The 23,161-nt window shown below is 39.6% G+C and overlaps 1 protein-coding gene across 10 annotated transcripts in view; it reads right to left on the bottom strand.

Annotated features, from left to right (window-relative positions):
- Positions 1 to 23,161, bottom strand: part of Ryr3 (ryanodine receptor 3) — a 494,693-nt gene that overhangs the window by 467,215 nt on the left and 4,317 nt on the right. The window lies entirely within an intron of this gene.

Below are 23,161 nucleotides of genomic sequence, written 5' to 3' on the forward strand. Positions count from 1 at the left end.
GCACATTTGAGCAGATTCCAGTACTGGGCGCAACCTCATGAGTGTCTGTAATTCAACACAGGTATACATGGATGAACTGAAAGCTCACTGTCAACAGAAGCAGTGGGCTTTCATGTACTGTGGCTGTGCACACACATAACCTCCCATTACTCTGCAGTAACACTGCTTTGTAAAAATCAACAGTGAAAACTCTAGGAAGTGAACTGTTTTTTAATTTAAGCTATGACAGTATTTCAAGACTTCTCTGGCAGGGGATATTTTCAATTTTAAAAGAAGATTGCTGGAAACTGCCATCTTTCAAAATCTTTCCAGCCTTTCTCTATTCCCCTAATCACTGCTCCAAAGCCAGAAGCTATCAAGAATTACTACTGTATAGGAAAAATGCAAATGCCTGACATCTTTCTGAGACACCTAGTGTCAAGTGGTTTGCAGCTGGGACAGATCATCAGAAACAGAAGCAAAAGTCTGCTTCCATTCCTGGGGTGGGATGGCCCCCACTTTGTCCTGAGCTTGTCTAAAAAATAAAATCTAAACAATGGGAACTGAGGAGAATAATAGATGGTAAACTATTTTGAAAATACCAAGAAGTGAGAGAAGAAATAATGCTAAAGGAGAAGAAATGCTTTTCCACTGATAACAACAATTCTCCTTTTCTGAGACGGAGAAATAGGCAAAGATGTTTCAAGTCACTTGGGAGATGGAAAGCATTGGGAAATTCAAAAGTCAGGGAAGTAAGAGCACCTGAGAAGTCAAACTTGCATGGAGGAGGCACAAAATAGCCCAAAATAAATTCTCTCATGTGATTCAGCAGGAGGTACCACAAAGAAGATAGTACAGAGAGAAACACAAAGCGGGTGTTAGACCATAAAAGAGACCTGGAATAAAAGTGAAGGTTTTTAACTTTGCATTTGATAATAAGGGACATGGGAAACTTTGGGGGCGGGGCAGGAAAGAGCTACTTTCACATTTAAAAAAAACACTCAGAACTTTCAGAGAACATTTGGAAACATGTCCTCTTTCCTTAGATCTTAACAGCACAGTGCTCCTAGCAAAAAGAAGTGTAGGCATCAGCTCCATGGGCACCTTTCTCCTGAAATGATGGGGATGTGGGAAGGTATGAAAGTAGTGATCCCAGATATCAATTCTTATTTCCATGATCAAAAATAGCATTGTTGTGGATGCTCATTTCCATCTTAATCAACAGCATAAGATAGAACATTGTAAACAACCAACTGTGTCTTTTCCAAAGTCTTATATTTCTGGCCTCTGGGACTCTTCAGGATCTAGGTACTGTTCCACATACTGCAGCTTGTCTTCCAACACCAAGAAGGATCTAGAGGATAAGGTTTGAGCAAAACTGAGTGGAGAGTTTCATATAAACAAGAAATATTTTTGTCCTTTGGAAATGGCTGTGAGGTTGAGTCTCAGCACATGGTGGGGAAATTCAGTCTGATTTTAAAAACAACATGAACCAGTAATCTGAGGCATAGATTCAGGTAACTGGAGCAAAAAAAATTTTTTTAATGAAAATCATGACATTTTAAAGAGAAGCATGTTATTTCTGTTTTTGAATATGAAGGAAATGAACAGGATTTCAATTTTCTGTCAAGAACAATTTGACTTTTACTACCCTAAACGGTATCATTGGTTAACACTGTTCATGAAACTAAAGACATGCTTTCCTTGAAAATGACTTTTTAAAACTACTACAGGTGATAGAAAACTATTAATATGTTTTTGATACCTAGTCAATGGATGTCCACTCATCACTTATTCTTTGGTAAGACTGTATCAAAGAATGTGGTCTTAGCACAAGACATTAACACTCAATTTCTGTTCAGTGAGAAGAATGAATGTCTCAGTTTTCAACAGGCATAACTTTCTTTTGTTAGTGTAATTTCTGTCAACTTGCATTTTATTCTTAATTTGCAAAAACTGAGTTTTAAGGCAATGTGACAAATTTTTGGCTTTCTGAACCCCACACATGGAAATTTGCAGACTGCCAGAGCAGAAGTTAGAGCGGACTCCCAGCAGGAATGCTCACATAGCATACGCCACCTTCATAAATGCTGAAGCATCCGCCCCACACAGCTGTGCAGGCAGGACCTGCTGCTTCTGTTGGGGAGCAGACCTGCTGCCCACTCACTCCCACATGGAGGCTCTCACTTCCTCTGCTGAATCATTCATTTACCATACTAGGTAGCTGTGCAGCACCTGGACCAGCCAGGTGAACATGAAGCCCAAATTCAGTGTTGGCCCTGCCACTAATTTGCTGTGTGGTTTTGGGGAGGTCATACTTGAATATCAGTTTCCTTATCTGAAAACATAATTCTGGTCTAAAGATGACTTTACAATCTCTTTGAACAATAAAATTTCTTTTTCCTTTTTAGACAGAAGGCAGTGACAGCTAAGCCAGGGTTTCTGCCCTCCTATAGGCAGTGAAAGACAAATGAGGGAGTAAAGGTCATCACTGGAGTCCTCTCCATGTGACTGGGCCTCCAATACCAGCCTTTTCTGCCAGGGTTTCATGACAGAATCAAGCACTAGTGTCCTAAGACATCCACTCTCTTTGGTGAGTAACCTTCCTGCCCTGCATCTAGGCGGTACTAGTTGTGCACTGTCTTTGGGAGAATTGAGACGACATCACTCAGATCAATTTCCAGTTCAGGTTCAGATGAGGAACCCCAGTGGAGAAAGGATTTAAGGAGTTACCTTTCAATAGAATCATCACAGAACAGTAAGCTGAAAGAACTACACAGATCACTCTATTCCAGTGATTCTCAAAGTGTGGGTCCCAGAGAAGCAGGACCTGGAAATTTGTTCAGATGTAAAGTCGTACACATCCCTGTACACCGAGTCAGAACCTTTAGGGACAGGGCTCAACAGTGGATGGGTCACCAACAGCTGACTGTGATGCACACTAAAGTTTGAGGGCCTTTATATTCAGATGAAAACTACAAGAGTACAGGAAAAGTCACTTGCCCAAGATCATGCCTCTAGAGTACAAACGAGGCATGACTAAACGGACTGAATTTTGTACCAAAAAAGACGGTAAAGCACTATCCCACAATATAGCTATATTTGGAGACAGTGTCTTTGGAGACATAATTTAAGGTTAGATGAGGGCAGGGTTCTAACCCAGAGGATTGGTGTCTTTATAAAAAGAGGAAGAGACACCAAGAGGTCAGTGCACAGAGAAAAGCCTCTGTGGAGACATAGTGACAAAATGGTGGCCTGCAAGACATCTCTGAAGAGGTCAGATGTGCTGACACTTTGATCTTAGGCTTTCAGTTTCCACAATGTGAGAAATAAAGTTCTGCTGTTTAAGTCACCATAGGTGGCATTTTACCATTGACAGTCTTAAGCAGATGGACAGGCCAGGTCTTCTAATACCCTAGACAGGAATATTTGATTTTACGTAGGTGATCTTAGAATTCTGGATCAAACTTCTAACATCTAAAGAAAATAAAGTAAATCTCCAGGTGGGCTGCTTTGTCAGCTTGACAGCGAACAAGAGAAGCACTTCCTAGAGCCAGGCTCTGCTTGGAAGGTGAGTTCTACTAATGGTTCTGGGGTAGTAGTGTGAGAGCTGTGGTCCTTCATTGAAGGGCTTAAGGGGGCCCACTAAGGTGGGAGAAGGAAAGGAAGACTAAATGACATACTTGTGTTGCCTTTGCCCTGGGGAGAAGCAGACTGTAATATCACTTTGGGTTTCTAGGAAGGGAAGTGACCAAATGCCCTTCATACATTTCAACTCAGGAGGAAAGCCTCTTTTCTTGTCTTTTGGGCCAGGAAAACATTCTTCCTCTGCATTCCATCACTTAGATAGTGGCATTTTATCCTTCCAATTACCCCTGCTGAAATCTTTGTCATTTGAGGTCACTCTTAAACTTTCAACTCCCTCATGTCCCATGTCCACCCAATCTACACAGGCAACATGCAGTTTATTCATTCTGCCTCTGGAATCTCTTCCAAATCTTTCCTCTCTTCTTCATTCTGGCTGACACTTTGTCATCTCTTACCTGGACTATACTTGGTCCTGTCTCTCCAAAAAACATAGGTAGAAATCTTCTCTCCAAAATATAAATATCAGACAAAACATATCAGACCCTCTCTGTGCTTCCCTTCTGGCCTTGGGCCACAGGCCCCCTTCCACTCTGGGGTGCAGCACCACACTCTCTACCCCAGAACCCAACAGCTCCTTCACTTCTTTGAGTCCGAGTGTGTAGCAGTCCTAACTCCTGCTGGAAATGGACTTTCCAACGTGTGTGTCTGTGAAACATCATCTGTGACATAACAACAATAACCCTCTTGTTCCCATCATTGAAATAAGAAAGAGTCCTCTAACACTCCACTACCCATCTAGCTGCCAGAGGTTGCAGCTATTCTTCATTTGTGGAATTTCAGTCTCTACTGTTCCTTGACAGTGCTACTCCATGTGTATGCAGCTGTGAATAATATTTTGTTTTTAAAAGGAAACAAATATTTATGTTTAAGCCCTTCTTTTTTCACCACGATATTTATGGTCTTAGCCTACACTGTTGCAGAGAATGGTGGCTAATTCATTTCACTGCTCTCTAAAAATACATATAAATATAAGATGCACACTTTCTTTTGGCTCTTGTTGAAAGGTATGTTTGTTGTCCCCAGTTGTCTGATACTATGAACATTCATGAGCCACACCTGATCCACATGTGCATGAGTTTAGAGGCTCTGTTAGAGGAACTGCTGGGCACAGGCATGTGTATATTCAACTCGTCCCTGTTACCATGTAATGCCAGGTTACATTAGTCTGATGATATCTTGCCTGAGATTTTTGCACATATATTCAAAAGTAAACCTGGATTCTAATGTCCCTTTCCTAAATGATCTTTGACTAATTTTAGCTTAAAGGTTCTGCTGATCTTAAACATTAATTTAGGAGTGTTTCTTCTTCTACTATTCTTTAAAAAGGTTTAGTAAGATTGGAATTATCAGTTGCTTAATTTTTTTGTTGTTGCTATAGGATTTGTCTATAAAATTATCCAAGCCCCATGTTTTGAAGGAAAACTTTTTTCTCCAAATAATAACATAATTGAGTTGAATATACTATTCATTTCATTTAATAGTTAAAAGGATAATTACAATTTTTGGAGTCAGGAATGCTCCTGCTAGGAATGTGATTTAACACCTAACCTTTCAAACTTATTGGCATCAAATGATTTATGATGTTTTCTTATCTTTCAAATCTTTATTCTTCATATAACTTACTCATACCTCCTCTTTTCTGTATCAGTATTTTTTAGAGTTCTAGCAGCTCTATTAATCTTTAGTGTTGTCACACAAACCTTATAGGCATTCCTATGTTCCCCTGAACACCTCCTTCCTTCTCTCTCTTTCTCATAGTCAGCCTCCCGCTGATCACCTCCAAGGGCGGGGGGTGTGTTAGACTTGAATGAAGGATGGCACTGTTGTACTGATGCCAGTTGGACCACAGACAGGTCATAGTGCTCCTGGGCTTTGTACTTTCAAATAAAGTATTAGAAATCTTGATCTTCACATAAGTTTCTATCTTTAAAATAACTGATTTGGGCTCTGTTTTATGGAGTCTTTCAATATATTTCTGCTCTATCTTTACCTCTTCCCTCCAATTGCTGTCTTTAGGCTCATTCTCATTTTTGCTTTTGGTTTGGGGCAAGTTCTTAGGTTGGATGAGTATTCATTTATTCCAATCTTTCTCATTTTCTAACATCAGCCTTTAAAGCAGGCACTGACATACAAATAGGTAAAGAAAACTGTCAAAATATCCCTATTTGCAGACGACATGATCCTATACCTTAAACACCCAAAAAACTCTACTCAGAAGCTTCTAGACATCATCAATAGCTATAGCAAGGTAGCAGGATATGAAATCAACATAGAAAAATCATTAGCATTTCTATACACTAACAATGAGCAAACGGAAAAAGAATGTATGAAAATAATTCCATTTACAATAGCCTCAAAAAAAATCAAATACCTAGGTGTAAACCTAACAAAAGATGTGAAAGACCTCTATAAGGAAAACTATACACTTCTGAAGAAAGAGATTGAGGAAGACTACAGAAAGTGGAAAGATCTCCCATGCTCATGGATTGGTAGAATCAACATAATAAAAATGTCGATAACTCCCAAAAGTAATCTACATATTTAATGCAATTCCCATCAAAATTCCAATGACATTCATTAAAGAGATTGAAAAATCTACTGTTAAATTTATATGGAAACACAAGAGGCCACGAATAGCCAAGGCAATACTCAGTCAAAAGAACAATGCAGGAGGTATCACAATACCTGACTTCAAACTATATTACAAAGCAATAACAATAAAAACAGCATGGTACTGGCACAAAAACAGACATGAAGACCAGTGGAAGAGAATAGAGGACCCAGATATGAAGCCACACAACTATAAGCAACTTATCTTTGACAAAGGAGCTAAAAATATACAATGGAGAAATAGCAGCCTCTTCAACAAAAACTGTTGGGAAAACTGGTTAGCAGTCTGCAAAAAACTGAAACTAGATCCATGTATATCACCCTATACCAAGATTAACTCAAAATGGATCAAGGATCTTAATATCAGACCCCAAACTCTTAAGTTGATACAAGAAAGAGTAGGAAATACTCTGGAGTTAGTAGGTATAGGTAAGAACTTTCTCAATGAAACCCCAGCAGCACAGCAACTAAGAGATAGCATAGATAAATGGGACCTCATAAAACTAAAAAGCTTCTGTTCATCAAAAGAAATGGTCTCTAAACTGAAGAGAACACCCACAGAGTGGGAGAAAATATTTGCCAGCTATACATCAGACAAAGGACTGATAACCAGAATATATAGGGAACTTAAAAAAACTAAATTCTCCCAAAACTAATGAACCAATAAAGAAATGGGCAAGTGAACTAAACAGAACTTTCTCAAAAGAAGAAATTCAAATGGCCAGAAAACACATGAAAAAATGCTCATCATCTCTAGCAATAAAGGAAATGCAAATTAAAACCACGCTAAGATTCCACCTCACCCCTGTTAGAATAGCCATCATCAGCAACACCACCACCAACAGCTGTTGGCGAGGATGTGGGGAAAAAGGAACCCTCTTACACTGTTGATGGGAATGTAGACTAGTACAATCACTCTGGAAAAAAATTTGGAGGCTACTTAAAAAGCTGGACATTGATCTACCATTTGATCCAGTAATACCACTCTTGGGGATATACCCAAAAGACTGTTACTCCAGAGGCACCTGCACACCCATGTTTATTGCGGTAATATTCACAATAGCCAAGTTATGGAAACAGCCAAGATGCCCCACCACTGACAAATGGATTAAGAAAATGTGGTATCTATACACAATGGAATTCTATGCAGCCATTAAGAAGAATGAAATGTTATCATTTGCTGGTAAATGGACGGAATTGGAGAACATCATTCTGAGTGAGGTTAGCCTGGCCCAAAAGACCAAAAATCGTATGTTCTCCCTCATATGTGGACATTAGATCAAGGGTAAACACAACAATGGGATTGGACTTTTAGCACATGATAAAAGCGAGAGCACACAAGGGAGGGGTGAGGATAGGTAAGACACCTAAAAAATTAGCTAGCATTTGTTGCCCTCAACGCAGAGAAACTAAAGCAGATACCTTAAAAGCAACTGAGGCCAATAGGAAAAGGGGAACAGGTACTAGAGAAAAGGTTAGATCAAAAAGAATTAACCTAGAAGGTAACACCCACGCACAGGAAATCAATGTGAGTCAATGCCCTGTATAGCTATCCTTATCTCAACCAGCAAAAACCCTTGTTCCTTCCTATTATTGCTTATACTCTCTCTACAACAAAATTAGAAATAAGGGCAAAATAGTTTCTGCTGGGTATTGGGGGGGGATGGGGAGGGGGCGGAGTGGGTGGTAAGGGAGGGGGTGGGGGCAGGGGGGAGAAATGAACCAAGCCTTGTATGCACATACGAATAATTAAAAAAATAATAAAAAAAAGAATTAAAAAAAAAAAGAAGTTGATCCTCATGTTTCTCTGTTGCCACTAAAGGGAGTAAAATAATAGAACAAAAAAAATAAATAAATAAAGCAGGCACTGACAAATCAAGAGCCATGGGCCAAAATGGCTCATTGACTGTCTTTGTAAATAAAGTTTTATTGGAACACAGGCATACCCACTGGCTATAATAGTGAAGTTGAGTATTTGGAACAGAGCTGTGACTGTTGTAATACTTAATTTCTGTTCCTTTATTAAAAGTTTGTTAGACCTGCTTCAAGAGTATAGGTTTTTCTTTAAGTTTTGCATGAATAATCTCACACAAATTTTGTTGTAGAATGTTTTCATAATTCTTGTGAGTTTAGTGTTTTGAGATATCTAGTATTATTTCCTTGACTCATGACAGATATTCAGGGTCATTTAGAAAATACACTTTTTTAAATTTCCAAATGTACAAAGTATTTTCAAGGTATCCATTTTTTTTGTTATTGGGGTTTGAACTAAGGGCTTTCACCTTGAGCCACTCCACCTGCCCTATCTTTTTGAGATAGGGTCTCATGAACTACTTTCCTGGGCTGGCTTTGAACTGCGGTCCTCCTGATCTGCCTCCTGAGTAGCTGGGGTCGGAGAAGTGACCGCTGGCGCACACTGAGGTATCCTTTTTATAGTCAATTTTTAAACTAAATTGTTCTGTGATTAGTTTGATTGTGTAACACTGATTCTCTTAAAACTTTTGGAAGTTGTATTTCTAGCAAAAGAACATAATCATGTTTAATACTTTATATGCTTTAAAACAATACATATTCTGTAATTGTTAGATGTGTCTTTTTTCTCTTTCAACTCATATCCTTATTTATTGCCTAACCAATTACATATTGAGAAAAGGGTTAAAGTATCCTACAAATGGTAGATTTATCAATTTCTCTTCTAGAACTGGGTATTCTTGCTTTATGTCTTCAAATACATGCCAATTAAACCTTTATAACTTCCTGGCGAACTGAAGCTCTCAGTATGACGAGTAGCATCCTATGCATTCTGAGTAATAGTCTTATTTAGATTTTTCTTTTGCTTGTTTACTCATCCACTCTGAGATGCTTAGCTTTAATTGGAGGCAAGGACATTGAGTACATTTCTGTCATATGTGGATATTTTACCCATGTGATCTTGTACTTCCTACTTCTTCCCTTTTTGTACTTCTTTTAGGTTAACTGAAATTTCCTTCACTGTGTTTTGTCTCCTTTACTTGCTATAAAATTACATAAGCTTTCTTCCTTCTTTCCTTCTCCCCATCTCTCTTCCCCTCTCCTCTTTCCTCCTCTCTTCCTCCCTACCTTTTTTCCTCCTTCTAAGCTACTCTAGAACTTTTAATTTATATATTTAACTTAAAGTCTCAATAATATCTTTACCTTCCTACAATAATGAAAGGACTTAAGAATTCCTTATCAAATACCTCCCTCTTCTCATGCTATTCATATGTGATTATTATCTAGAATTTTGGATATTGATTTTCTCCATCCCACAATTTAAGCATATTTTTACTGTTGTTTATAGACGTGTTTGTCATTGGGTTTCATTTGATTTAATTGTTTTTCTTCCCATTTCTTCTTTCTATAAGAACTTCTTTTGGGGATTACTTTTATTTCTCCCAATATATATCCTTTTGTTAAGTTCTGTTTAGTGTCAAATTTCTCCAGTTCTGTGTGGTCTTCATTCTTGAAAGAAAATTTCACTGAATATCTTATTTTTCTCCTAGCAGATATGTGTGTGTGTATATGTCGTGTGCATAATGTATGTATATAAGATGTGTATATGTATAATGTGTGTATGACATGCATGTGTATGAGATGTATGTGTATGTGTGTACATGAGATGTGTATATGAGGTATGTGTATGTACATGAGATATGTGTGTATCATCACAGAAGAATGGCTCCAGCATTGTCATCACAAAGTGAAACAAATTAAGAGTCTATTTCTAGTTAAAAAACTAATTTTGCTGCCAAAAATTACTTAATTAAATGTGACTATGCTTCAGTACATCACCCTCAAAGCAGAATTATCTAGTGATTTGCCTTGCAAGAACATCAGCAAATTAAACAGCTATACGATAACAGGTGGGATGAATTTCAGGACAGGTTATTTTGCCTTTTTTGTTTTTGTTACTAAGATTTGAACTCAGGCCTCATGCTTGCTAGGCAGGTGCTCTTAACACTTGAGCCACACCCCCAGCCCTTATCTTGCCTTCTTAGCGATGTGAATATGTCCTAAAGGGTTGAGGCATCAAGAACATTGCTATATTAGCATTTAAAAGAGAATGAATAGATTTTAAAAGCTTATTCTTTCAAAAGATCCAAAGTATACTTGTCTAGAAAGAAGTTATCAATTCTAATTATTAAAAACTATACAGTAAGATAAGGAGGCTCTGTTCTGAAAAAACAGCCTTTAAAATAGGCCCTCTCAACTCTGCTCATAACACCACAGAGAGGCAGCCACATGAGTACATGTGGTCCACAGAGTAGCTACCTGGAAATGAGGCAGGGCCTCGCACTTACAGAGCATTCACCTTAGAGATGAGTAAGCAATAGACTATGTCTACAAAACTATAGCAGAGGGCAAAGACTACAATCCACAAGCTAAATGTGTGAAAATTAATATCTTGCTGGCTTTAAGGTCAAAGTTTAATCCTATGAAGCTATACCCATAGGTATACTTATAACTACAGGTATAGGGTATGAATATTTTGGGAGTAGGGTGGCTGTGAGTAGTTATTTTTACTGCATCTACAATATATGCTATTCCACTACTATCATACCTATAATTCCAGTTATTATTCAGTTATATGAATGAAAGACTGATTTTAAAATCATTCTAAAATCTGGGAATATAGTATCTGTCCCTTCAATATCCTCATTCAAGTTAATTCATGAGAATACTAACAAGAGTCATGTCAAAGAAATACTGGCCAGGTAACCATTGCAGGAGAGAAGGCATAGGAAAGGTTGGAGCACAGAGCAGAGAGCCTCTGGGTGGGCATAATGTCAGGATTTGTGTGTTCAAGGTATAGTCGGTGGGAAGCTGGGAGGCAAAAAAGAGAATTGTGGCAACTAGTGTGAGAAGACTACTTCAGAAAGAGGGTACAGGAAGAAAAAACAAAACATAAACACTTTCTTTTGGTTTAACATGAATTGTGGGAATAAACTCAGGCATAAAGAAGAATAGGAAAGTTTGGTTGATGAATGGGAGATAATGGGGCCTGCTTTCAAGTGTATGCCCCAATTATTTTTAGGACAAAGAAAATATACCCTGATGAACAGAGTAAAGCTCAAATAATTGTAACTTAATATTTTAAAAAAGAAAGAAAAGAAGACGTGCCCTGAAGTTGGAGCCGACCCAAGTTGCCACCTTGGGTAGCATTACTCATGAGATTAATTGGTCAGGAGAGCAGCTCCATAGGATGTCACACAAGCAAAACCCAGTCTTGACCTCTGACTGTTCTAGGCACAGATGCCCAAGCCTGCGTACGGGTCCTCCCCTGTTGGACCTTCAGGGTTTTGTATTTTCATCCTGGATTACTTCCATCGGCCAATTTGTACCATCCTCCTGATTTACTAACTACTGCCTTCCTAACTTACTTAGATGCATTTCCTGGATTCTGATGCCTATCTCTTTGGCATTATTTTACTACAGACAAATACAACTGCTCAGGTAGCACAGACTGGAGTCTCTTCAATTGGGCAGTACTTCGTAGGTTGCTCATATTGAATGTAAGCTAGACTTGTGGGCTGGCACTGAATGTAAAATAACATACTGTTAAGAATCTAGATAATGTGGTGGTAAGAAATACAGAGAACATGGAGAACTGCAGAGTTAGACTGGCTAGGTAACTTAAATGCATAGCATGCATTGTGTCCAAATACTTCAGATGAAAACCCGCCAAAGTGAAACAGCCCACACACCAAAACAAGTGTGATGCAACCACCCTTTCAGCAACACCCACTTCCTTTTGTTCTCATTAACTCCTCACTCACTGAACAGCATAAACATATCTCATCAGTTTGAGATAGGTATATTCTCCTAGTAGATCAGAAGTTTGACTTTCCAGTTTTTAGATACATCTTGTAGAAATTTTATTAATGGCACTCATACTCCTTAGTAAACAGATTATCTTGAAACATGAAAATTTTGCTTTTTAGGAAACAAAGTTGAATATGGTATGGTGTCCCACTCATGGAAACTCAGGTTAGAATTACATATACCAGTTTTTAGCATATGTAAAACAGACAGAAAAGTTCACCAACACATAGTTCTGAGGCAGTCTCCAAAAGTCTGCTCTTAGGCAGGAAGAGGACCTGGTATGAGAAAGAAGAGAAGAGAGACAACTCTGTAGTTGTGACAGACAACAGAAGGTATCAAGCAGGGAACAACTGCTGCTGTTCTGACCTTAAGTTTACTACAGTTGGAGCCTTTTTGGCACAGACTCATATTCCAGAGCTAAATTTGATTTGCATGTATTGATATTTCCTGGAGGGGGAAACAGAATGGAAAAAAATGAGGAAAGAGAAAAGCAGCTGTAAACAAGGAAAAAGAGAAAGACAAAAAACATACAAGGTAGGAAAAGAGAGTAAGAGATGAAGGAAGAGAGAGTAAGCATGAGTGGAGGGAGAGAAAGAAAGTACTCTTCCAGGTCTACACAGATGTCAATTAAGCCGGTCTGGGTTTATTAAAAGACCTGTTATTATGTTACTATGTTCCACATAACTGCTACAGACCAACCTTAGCGAAATCCCCCTTATAAGTACTTATATGTAATGACCCCATAACTATAGTGAAGCTCTTGATGAAAGTAGAAGAGGACTATCTGGGGCCTTCACTTTGGATTGGTAACAGAAAAGGGCTTGCCTGGAACAGCAGCGTAGGACCTCTGACCTGAAGAAAAGAGTCTGAAAAGGGAAAACTGAAGCTTAGGTGCAGAAATACCACTAGGGTAGCCCTCACAATTGAACACTTCTATAAGGCAACAATAGTAAGCCTGAAAAAGTATAGCCAACTACAAAAACATAAGAATGTTTGTGGACAGACTGTGATAACAGCCCATGGGGGACTTGGTAATACTACATAGGTAGACACTGGGTGTAGGGTTTAGTTGGAAGACAAGGTATCAGATTTCAAATAAGCATATGGTCTTCTCATTTTCTCCATTTCTTTTTACATAGGCTTACTTGGCACATGCTATGTTAAATATTGGGAATGAAATAGAAAAAATTAAATTCAGAATCCCTTAATTAATTCCAGTCACACATATACAGACACATACATCCTTCTCAAATCTTTTAGATGAATTAGAAGTTCACATTTTCTAATCCAGAATGGAACCTGTAATTTCTGAATATGGATTCTCTTTTTATAAGCAACTAGGTACGAACACACCATTGGAGCGGAGGAGTGAATAATACTTGCTGAATATCTACCCTAGCAATGGGATCTGGCAGAAATGATTACTAGAAAATTGTTCAAGTATACAAGTAATGATTAAGTCACAGTGTACCTGAATAAACACCCTGATAAAAACTATAAAAAATGAAACCAAATAAAGAAAGAAGCTAGGGAGCCATTTTCCCCCAAGGAGCTGTTCAATTTGGTGGGGAAAGACTTAATATATGAAACAAAGTCATATATTAAGTCAAAGAGGAGAGGGATGTGGCTGATACTTGTATTCCCGGAAGCCAGATTCTATTTTCTACATGTTTTCAAAGCACCTCCTTCTTTTTCTATCACCTAAACCCCTTGGTCTGAGCCAAGGTGAATCACTGTCTAGAGTAACAGAACAGTTCTCATTCCAGGAAGAAAAGTTCAGGTGTAGCATAAGAATCTTTCATTTCCATTCATGGGGCAAGGCCAGGTCTCTGGTAGGTTCTTCTTCACTAGTAGCCTACAACCTTCTCAACTTCAGTCTCTACAATTATAGCTACTCAGATAATCTGCACTGTCCATAAAGAGCCACCTGGCTACTTCAGAATCAGTTACAGTACTGTGAGTTACAATAATCTATATTTATATAGTCTACTTCATCAAAACCATGCATTAGTAAATGAACATAAGCATGTTTTGGAATTTTCAGACTTAACTGTATTTATTTTAACTGGTTCTCCATTAGCCAGTAAATGAAGGCCAGATAGTCTTGATCTGCTCACAAAATAGTTTTCCAGTTTCATCTCTCAATCCAGTCTTCCATGTATCTCTATAGGTTAGTCTCTATAGTTCCTGAAACATGTCCCACACTTCTCTAGGTTTTTCTTTGTGATGATCCTTCTCAAATGCCCTTTTAACCTCACTTTCAATCTACTCACACTTGATAGAATCCACTCCATTCATATTTCCATCTCTTTTCAAATCTTTCCTGATGTTCTGGTCAAAATTAACTATTCTTTCTAGGGTATGTAACTTTTAGCTTTATTTAGCACATTCTGTTCTCCTTTATTATTATTAGATGTTGTGGGTCATCCATGAAGTGTCTCCAAAAAAGGCTCATGTGCTTTAGGCTTGGTCTCTAGCTGGTGGCACTACGAAAGGTGACTGGATCATGAGGACACAAACTTCATTCACAGCTGAATAGGCTATTAGCAGGAAGTGCCCAGCTGGAGGAAGTAGGTTACTGTGGGTGTGACTTCAATGAGTATATCTGGTCTCAGACCCTTCTTCTAGCTCTCTGCCTCTGCTTCATGGCTGCTATGAGATGGCAGCTTTCCTTGGATATGCCCTCCCTGCCATGATGTTTCTGCCTTGTCACAAGCCTAAAGGCAATGGAGCCAATTGAGCATGGATAAATCTTTCTTCCTTTAAGTTGATTTTCTCAGATATTGTATCACAGCAATAGAAAACTGACTGACACAGGTATTGAATCCTCTGAGAACACTTTAGCATCCTTGAGAATGGTGTTTTGTATTTTGCTCACCTTTAACTCCTCTCCAATCCCTAGGTACAAGTCTTTCACCAAAAAAAAGTGTTCAACAAATGCATGATGGATGGGTGGATGAGGAACAACAGTTTTCTAACAAAATTAGCAGTGGGTCTTCACCCAGCTATAAATGTCTTATGGTTCTTTAGTAGAAAGATAACAGTATTGACTTAACTCAGTAGGCACTGAAATACCACAACATACCTAGTGGCATACTATACCCAGCCTAGGGATAGAGAGGCTAACACTGAGTCTCCTTTATTTTAAAACCCCAACAAACCTGCTTTCTAATGTCCATTTAACATGGGCAGTTTAGACAGGGTCTGGTGCCTCTTTGGCTCTGTGATTTATTTGCCCTTCTATGTGTATTCTGCCAAGACATGAACATTAGTGGTATGGCTTTAGCAAAGCCAGGGAGAGAGCAAGGCCTGCAGTCAGCCCCAGTCACCTATCCAACAGCTGGGAGACTGGCACAGGTGGCTATTGCTCACCACAAGCCTGACTTGGAAACACAACCGTCACATACTTAGGAAACTGAGCACAAACACATGCACAGCCACAGATTTTCACTGCTTATGGCTTCCAGGGTGCAGATAGGAGAGCCGTTTAGATCTTGTTCCCAATTAATTAGGTTAAAACTGTAGATAAACAGTTTAATACAATTTCTTCCCAAACCAGTTCCCTATCATCGAAGAGCAGCTATTTCAAGAGCCCAGGTGGCTCACAGAAGCTGAGAAACTTGGGCTGAGCATGGGTGCTGGGCCCTGGCACAAGGAATCCCCAGTCACCAGGGAATATGATCTACCAGTAAAATACATATTATTTATGACATCACATGTGGTAGCACAGAAGAGAAAACAGGCATGGACCGAGCCACGCACTATCTCAGCACAGATTTATAACCATGAAAAGTTACTGACATCCTTACTTTAGAGACGAGAAGGCTCAAGGTCTCTCTTTGAATTTACAATCAGTTGGCCTCACCCTAAACTCTGAGCCACTCTCTGATCAGAGACTGTGGCAGTGCTGTTGATACTGATGACAATGGTGACAATGGTCTGTGGCAGCAGAGATGCCATCAACTCTTTATGTTGAAAATAGGAGGAAAAGTAGGACATTCAATGAAAAAAAAATGTCTGACTAGGCAAAATTTCTACTAATTACAGTCATTTGTGTGAATTGTGTACAATCATGCCTAATTATGAGCCAGCACAACAATATTTATGTAAAAAATAAACACATCAGAGTAACTGATCTAAAGTTTATTTAATTAAAATACTAAGCTGTATACATACATAGGCAGATATTGCAGCTGCACGTGTTCTAATAATCCTCTGCTATAATGAAACCCCACAGACTGGATAAATTATAAACAACAGAAGTCTACTTGGCTCACAGTTCTGGAAGCTGGCTTGGCATCTGGTAAGGTCTTGGGGTTGTGTTACAACATGGTAGAGGGGCCACTGAGCACAAACAGGATGGAGAGGAAGTGTGGAACCTCAGCTCTCTCTTCCTCTTCTTACCAAGGCATTCACCCCATGTTGGGACCTATCCTCCTGACTCATCTAACTTTAAATACCTCCCAAAGGCCCCACCTCCAAATACTGTCAATATATGAATTTAGGAACTAAACTTCTAGCACATAAACTTTTGGGGTAAACATTTGAACCCCAATGTATATGTGGTATCTTTATGGTATTTTATACTTTATAAAATATACTTCGTAGAATAACTTCAATGCCATACAATATATAGATGTTGGGAGGAGCCTTTCCTACAAGATCTTGGAACCTGGTCATTTCACCCTGACCCTTCCCTGTGTGTTAGTTATGACTTTTACCATTCTGTAGATAAGGAGACTGATACTGGAACAGGTGAAATAGCTCATCAATGCAGTTTACTTTTCCATTCACAATTTAAGAAGTAAAAGCTCTTGGTAGTGAAACACCCAGGTTAGCACCAGAAGCAATCTCCTTTCATGAACAAAATCAAAAGCCCACCCATTCTCTATTATTTGGAGAAATCTTGCTTTAATTTATTTAAATTTCCCATCCCTTTAGCCTAATTACAGTTCCAGTTGCTGGGACCAGCTTAATCAGTAAAATGAAGAGCCAATTAGGGTTACCTAATCGAATCAAAACAAGGTGACATTCTTCTTTATGGCTGAAAAATACTCCACTGTGTATATGTACCACATTTTCTTTATTCATTTATGGATTGATGGGCACCTAGGCTGATTCCATATCTTGGGTATTGTGAATGGTGTTGCAATAAACATGGATGTGTGGATATCCTGCATGTTTTCTTTCATATGCAGAATCTAGAACTAAAATAAAGGGGGATGGTTTGGTGGATGAAATAGCAAGAGGTGGGAAGGGAGAAAGATGGGAAGGAATATGATTGAAGTATATTATATGTACATATGTAAGGGACATAATAAAATCCAGTTAAAAAGTTTTATAAGTTAAAAATGGGGGTGGGGTAGGGAAAGGAGGGATAAGAAGGAGTCACAGCAAGTGAACAGCAGGTGAATAAAATTGAAGTACATTATATGTATGAAATATTACAATAAATTCCCTCACTGTACAATTAATATATGCTAAGAAAAGTATTTTTTTATAAAATGCACCAGCCAGGTGTGGTGGCACGTGTCTATAATCCCAGCTACTCGGGAGGTGGTAACAGGAGGATCATGAGTTAGAGGCCAAGCTGGGCAAAATTAATTTTATCGTATCTCAAAAACAAAACTTAAAAACAAAGGCCTGGAGGAATGGCTTACACAGTAGAGTGCTTGCCTAGCATGCCCTGGTTCAATGCCAGACCTGTTACTCCTCAGAAGTGGCATCTTTGAACTTGGTAAGTGTCTACTCTCATTCAGAAAAGAGTTAAATAACTGACATTGTCCAGTTTTGTTGCATGGAAAACAGAGGGGATAGTGTTTGACAGAGAAGCAGGGTTTTATGAACCACAGGTCTGGACCACTGCCCCAGTGGAGGACTCAGGAGAGAGGGCAGTAGGGGATGTAGCAAGAATGGCTCATTCTTTGCATTTCGAGACAAGATAAAGGATCAGAGAAGGCGAATAGGCAGATCTTTACAGTGGTGGAACCACTGACTTGTTGGGAATACAGTGAATTCTCACAGAGGCAAATTTCAACACTTAAACATAAGTTAGAAAAGCAAAATCTAGGAAAACAGGACAATGAGAGTTTTGTGGTTAAAGAGTCTTCAAACATGTTGCCCATCCTTTGACATGGGCAATTAAAAACTTCTGGAGAAAAAAAAGTCATTTGGCTTTTTTATCAAGAGGCTTTGCAAAGCAGGCCTGAGAACTGACCTGCCAGCCTCCATTCCCCAGGCTTATCACAGCAGGCTCATTTCCATTCACAACACTGCTCACGTTTGTGGGTAAGCAGAATGTCAGGAATCAAGACTACAGATAAACACAGAGGACCATCCCTTTGTACTTTCCAAATGTGTACTGACATTTGCAAGTTAGTGTGACTAATATCAGTGTTTACATTGTTTGTTGGGACAATACTAATGGCTAATATTTATTGAGGGCTTACTATCTGTTGGGCACTGCTCCAAGCACCTTAGGTGGATTAGCTCATTGAACTCACAATGACCCTTTGAGACAACCACTGTTATTACCCTCATTTAACACATGAGGAAACAGGTACAGAATTAAAGAGACTTCCCCAAGGTCATATATTTTAACAAGAATTTTTTTACTATAGAAGCATAGAAAAGCTAATTGCTATAAATTCATCTGAAGTGACAGATATTCTTGTGAACTGAAAACAAGGCTCAGCTGCCACTTAACTCAGAGCTGTCTGAGGTATCCAATATTAAGATGTCTCATTCATCTATACAACACTAAGAACTTGTCGAGGGCCAGGCACAGAATACTAGTTGGTCAACAAACCTTGAATAAATACTCTGCTTGCTTAACATTTCATGATGTCTACCTCTACATGACAATTTTAAAGGGTGTTTAAAGGCTAGAAAATCTAGATTCATTTGGGTGATAAGATCCATCATTTATTAAACCTATTAATCTGTCTGCCTGCCAATCTCTGTCTTTCATTGTAATAAGTGATACATTGTCTTTTATTTTGACATTTTCATCCAAGCGCGTTGATGTGTATTGTAACCCTGATCCTACTCATCAGAACGTTCATGCATGGTGGGCCGTGCTTTCATTCACACAGATTCTGAAGGTCCATCCACAGCTGCAAACTACGAGGCAGCTCAGAATCCCACTGCAGATGTGTTTTGCTTGTTTGCTAGTGTTAGATTTTTTTTTTCTATTTCAGTATGTTTATCAGGCCTTCTCTCCTTTGCAAATAAAGCCTGATTCACACATTTAGCTAACTGCTTGACCCTGAAAGTGTTTAAGCTTGTGATTCCTCTGAACAGGTACCTAGAGACTTGGGATAGAGTGAATTAGACTCTTGTGTTCCTGGAGCTCATAAAAGGATATAATAGGCTCATGGATAGGAGCCTTTTCAGGCAGCCAACTTATTCCAAACCACTTCCCCCATATATACACATCCAGTTCTCCCAGAGACTTGGAGGCCCTTTAAGGCATTCCTGAGATATATGAGCATTATCAGGTCTTTAGAAATGGATAGACTAAAACCTAGGGAAGGGCAGACAATCCTACAGGTACCTGGCATTAAACATGCTGCAGAATACAGCAAATGCTTTAGCTCCGGGTTTACCCATTTGACTGATGTGTTCTCTGGTTTTCATTCTAAAAAGCCTCTTGCAAAGAGTTGAGATTTGTTCGAGGCCTCACTACAGTTTATTTTTGAATCTCTCTCTTCAGGGCCATGAGCCCTGCTTGAGGGGCTCACACTCCTCCAGGACCCACAGCCCTACTTCCATGTGATCTCTTAAGTTCAGCTCTGGATCAGTGTGGTGGTGTGACCACCTGGATCCCTCCTACTGTCCTAGTGTCATTTACAGTCTGGATCTGGCCGATTCCATAGAGTGTAGCACTTTCAATCAATAATTCTTAGACAATGGACATTTATGTGCCATTGATGGAGAATTTCCTATTTCTTCCTGGTCCCCCTGACTAGCTTTCCTTGGTTAAGCCTACTAGAGAACTCAGCTGTTTAACTGTTGTGGAGGTAATTCCAGGTCCTGTCCCTGGGGGGCTGTGATGCCTGCAGCTTCCAGGAGGAGCCTTTTGTGCTTGCTGGGCTGAGGATAAGCAGCTTCCCTCAGCATTCTCCTTGTCTTCTGTAGGATTGTCCTGAGTTGGTATTGGGGACTCCGGAGCATTTGCTTGGGATTATGAGGAGTAACACACCAACAGATTTGATAACTGATAATGGGGTTTGTCACTTGAACACTTTTCTGCTTCGTAAAAGAATCACCTTATTTCTCACTTTGATGTAGAACCACCTCATTTTATAAAGAGTTGAGGCTTTCTTTTTCTTGCTATTGTCTGTGATTCTGAATTACCTAAAACAAAGTTTGTACTAGCATCAGTCCTGGATGCAAAAAGTGCTCTTCCTACTGCATTGCCTGTAGCAAGGTTGGGCACTTCCTCAAGGGTGAGATAAAGATGGAGTCTCCACCTCCACAGTTCAGATTCCTGCTTCCTGATGCTTCTGATCCTATTCAGAGCTCCCCAAGAACCAGTACAGTGCCTACTTAGGCCCACCCCTTTTAGCAAGGCTTCTTTTCTTATCTTCCCCCAATCCAATTCCTGCTCAGCTCTTAACCACAGTAATCATTAGTGGGATCCATTGAACTAAAAATTTTGCAGTTCAGTTTTTTCTTAGTGGGAATTTCTTGAGGCAATGCCTTATTCCAAAGGCAGACCCATACTTTCCTTCTTGCACTTTCCTTATACCTGTACTGCCCTGTTCACCATGCTGTGCTTCACATAGCATAGAACCACCCATAAACTGTCCTCAGTAGAAACACCATTGATGCCCCTGGGATGCTGCACCACCAGCAGCAGCTGTTGTCTCCAGAGTTCCCTCCTGCCTCCTTTGCATGCTATAAAGCAAGCAGCAGCAAACAGCCACTGCCCCAGAGGGAAGGGCTCACAAGGAGTGTAGCTTCTGAATTTCATTGTAATCTGATTTGGGAACAAGGTGTTTGCTTTTCATCTTCTTGGGAACTGAATGCAATAATAATAAGACTGGCTCAAATAGATAGGCCTAGGTAGGGGCTAGTAGTCCTCTAAAAGGGTGGAAAGAGAAGAGGTGGGGGGCTGGTGATTCAGTGCCTCCTACTGGTAAAGCCTTGTCCTCCTCAAAGAACAGTAGCCAGTGAATGTATGGCTGTGGAGTCAGCAATGCTTAAACTAGAGAAGGGAAGAGGGCATGTGTGTGAGGAGAGGAGGCACAGCTCTTTGCTTTGGAAAACTGCATCATCAGTCTCAGAGCTGATGTGAACTTTTAACAACTAGGAATCAGGAATAACATAAGGAGCAAAAAATCTTGGCACCTCAGAAGGCTCATCCCAGTAGCCAGATCCTGGGTAGGGAGCCAGCACTTTCTCTTCCCTGTCTCTGAACTGAAGAGGTGCCATGATGGAAGAACTCACTGAACCAAGGGAAACTGCGTGGCTGAAAGTGTCTTTGTCCCTAAAATACCCCAAGCAAGACAATGGCTGAGCCAACACCAGCCTGAGACCTAGAAGACCCAACCTGGCTCCTGGGGAGAATCACCATCCTGCAGCTCAGCACTAGCTGGGCCCCCCACCACAGAAGCGTCTCCATCATCCAGGTGCCACAAAAGGAGTTTTGCAAGGGCTCCCACTCCCCAAGCAGATAAGAGGGAAGCAGTGAAATGGATGGAGGAAAAGTCACATTGGTTTTATGGGAAAGCAGGCCCTTGATGCTCTGAGGGAAAAGAAGAAAGGGCTCATAAAAGAGTACAGGGGGAATGAGAAGGATAGCTTTGGAAGGAAGAAATATGGCATTCAATAAAAAGAAAAAGGTGGTCATCTGGGAAATAGTAGCTCTGGTAATTTTCCGAGGTGACAAAAAGTAATTCTGAATGCTCAATTTGGTGACTGGAATCCTGGAAGCCTTCCTGGCTATTAAAAGGCTACCATACAAGTTAACTTTCCTTCTCACATCCTGCAATCAAATAGCTTGAGAAACACTGGGTTCGCTTTAGTGAAGTGATTGCCCAGATGTGCTGTGATGAGATCATGCTGGAGGCTGTGCATCATGTCTGGCTTGGAGGCAAAGATGATATTCCAGGGGCTCCTGTGGTGCTTTTTCGGGGTTGATTTCCTAGCACAGGACAGACACAATGACACTGTCCTAGGAAACACACCATCTTCTCCCATCTGGGTATTTTTTTTTTAATTACTGTTGCCTTTCATAATGCTTCCTTAAAGAAGGTTCTCTGTAAATACAGAGGGGGAAACAAAAATCTCAATGTTTTTAAATGAGTCATTGGAGTTCACAATTGGCCAGTGTAGACATAAGAATTCCTTTAGGTTCAATTTTTTTTATATTACAGCACTCTACTCCTATTGGATAAGTCTTGTACTAAAGGTAGCTTTAAGTACAGTTAATTTAGCAGGGTTTATGCTGATGTGGAATTGAGGAAAATAAGCTACACTAGGACCTCCTGGTCTTACACAGAGATTGGTAAGAATCACTCAAAATGATGCCCAGTCAATTTGAAAATGATGAATAATTGGCTTTTAAATTTAAAACTCTTTTAAGTAGAAATATAAAAGAAGACTCAAAATATGAAATAAAGAAGGCTTTACTCAGGAGGAAAGATAGATTGTCACAAAACAAGCAAAGAGGCAAACAAATATGCATAGATATAAAATCTATTTAAACACAAATCCTTCAAAAAATGCGCATCAGAGTATTTTGTTCTCCAAATAAAATTCCTCCTTATTCTTTTCCCTTTCAATATTTTTTTCCCTCAGATTTTAAGGAGCTAGAGAAATATACTTACTTTTTCTCTAAACTAATATTAGAAATTAACAATTGTTTTAGAAAAACCACATTTCACTTAAGTGTCCTCACTTAATAATCATATATTAGCACAGGAAGAACATAAGCAGAGCAATCAGTCAGACATCCTTCAATTGCAGGTTTGCTCCTTGGTCTCACTCCTCTTGTAGTGGGCAACATCTCATGCCAAACATTTCTAGGCTTGCAGGATATCATCCCTCCCCAGAGCTCAGCAGCTTCAAACCCTTC

The sequence above is a fragment of the Castor canadensis genome, chromosome 2 (assembly GCF_047511655.1).
Source record: "Castor canadensis chromosome 2, mCasCan1.hap1v2, whole genome shotgun sequence".
In the NCBI taxonomy this organism is placed as follows: Eukaryota; Metazoa; Chordata; class Mammalia; order Rodentia; family Castoridae; genus Castor; species Castor canadensis.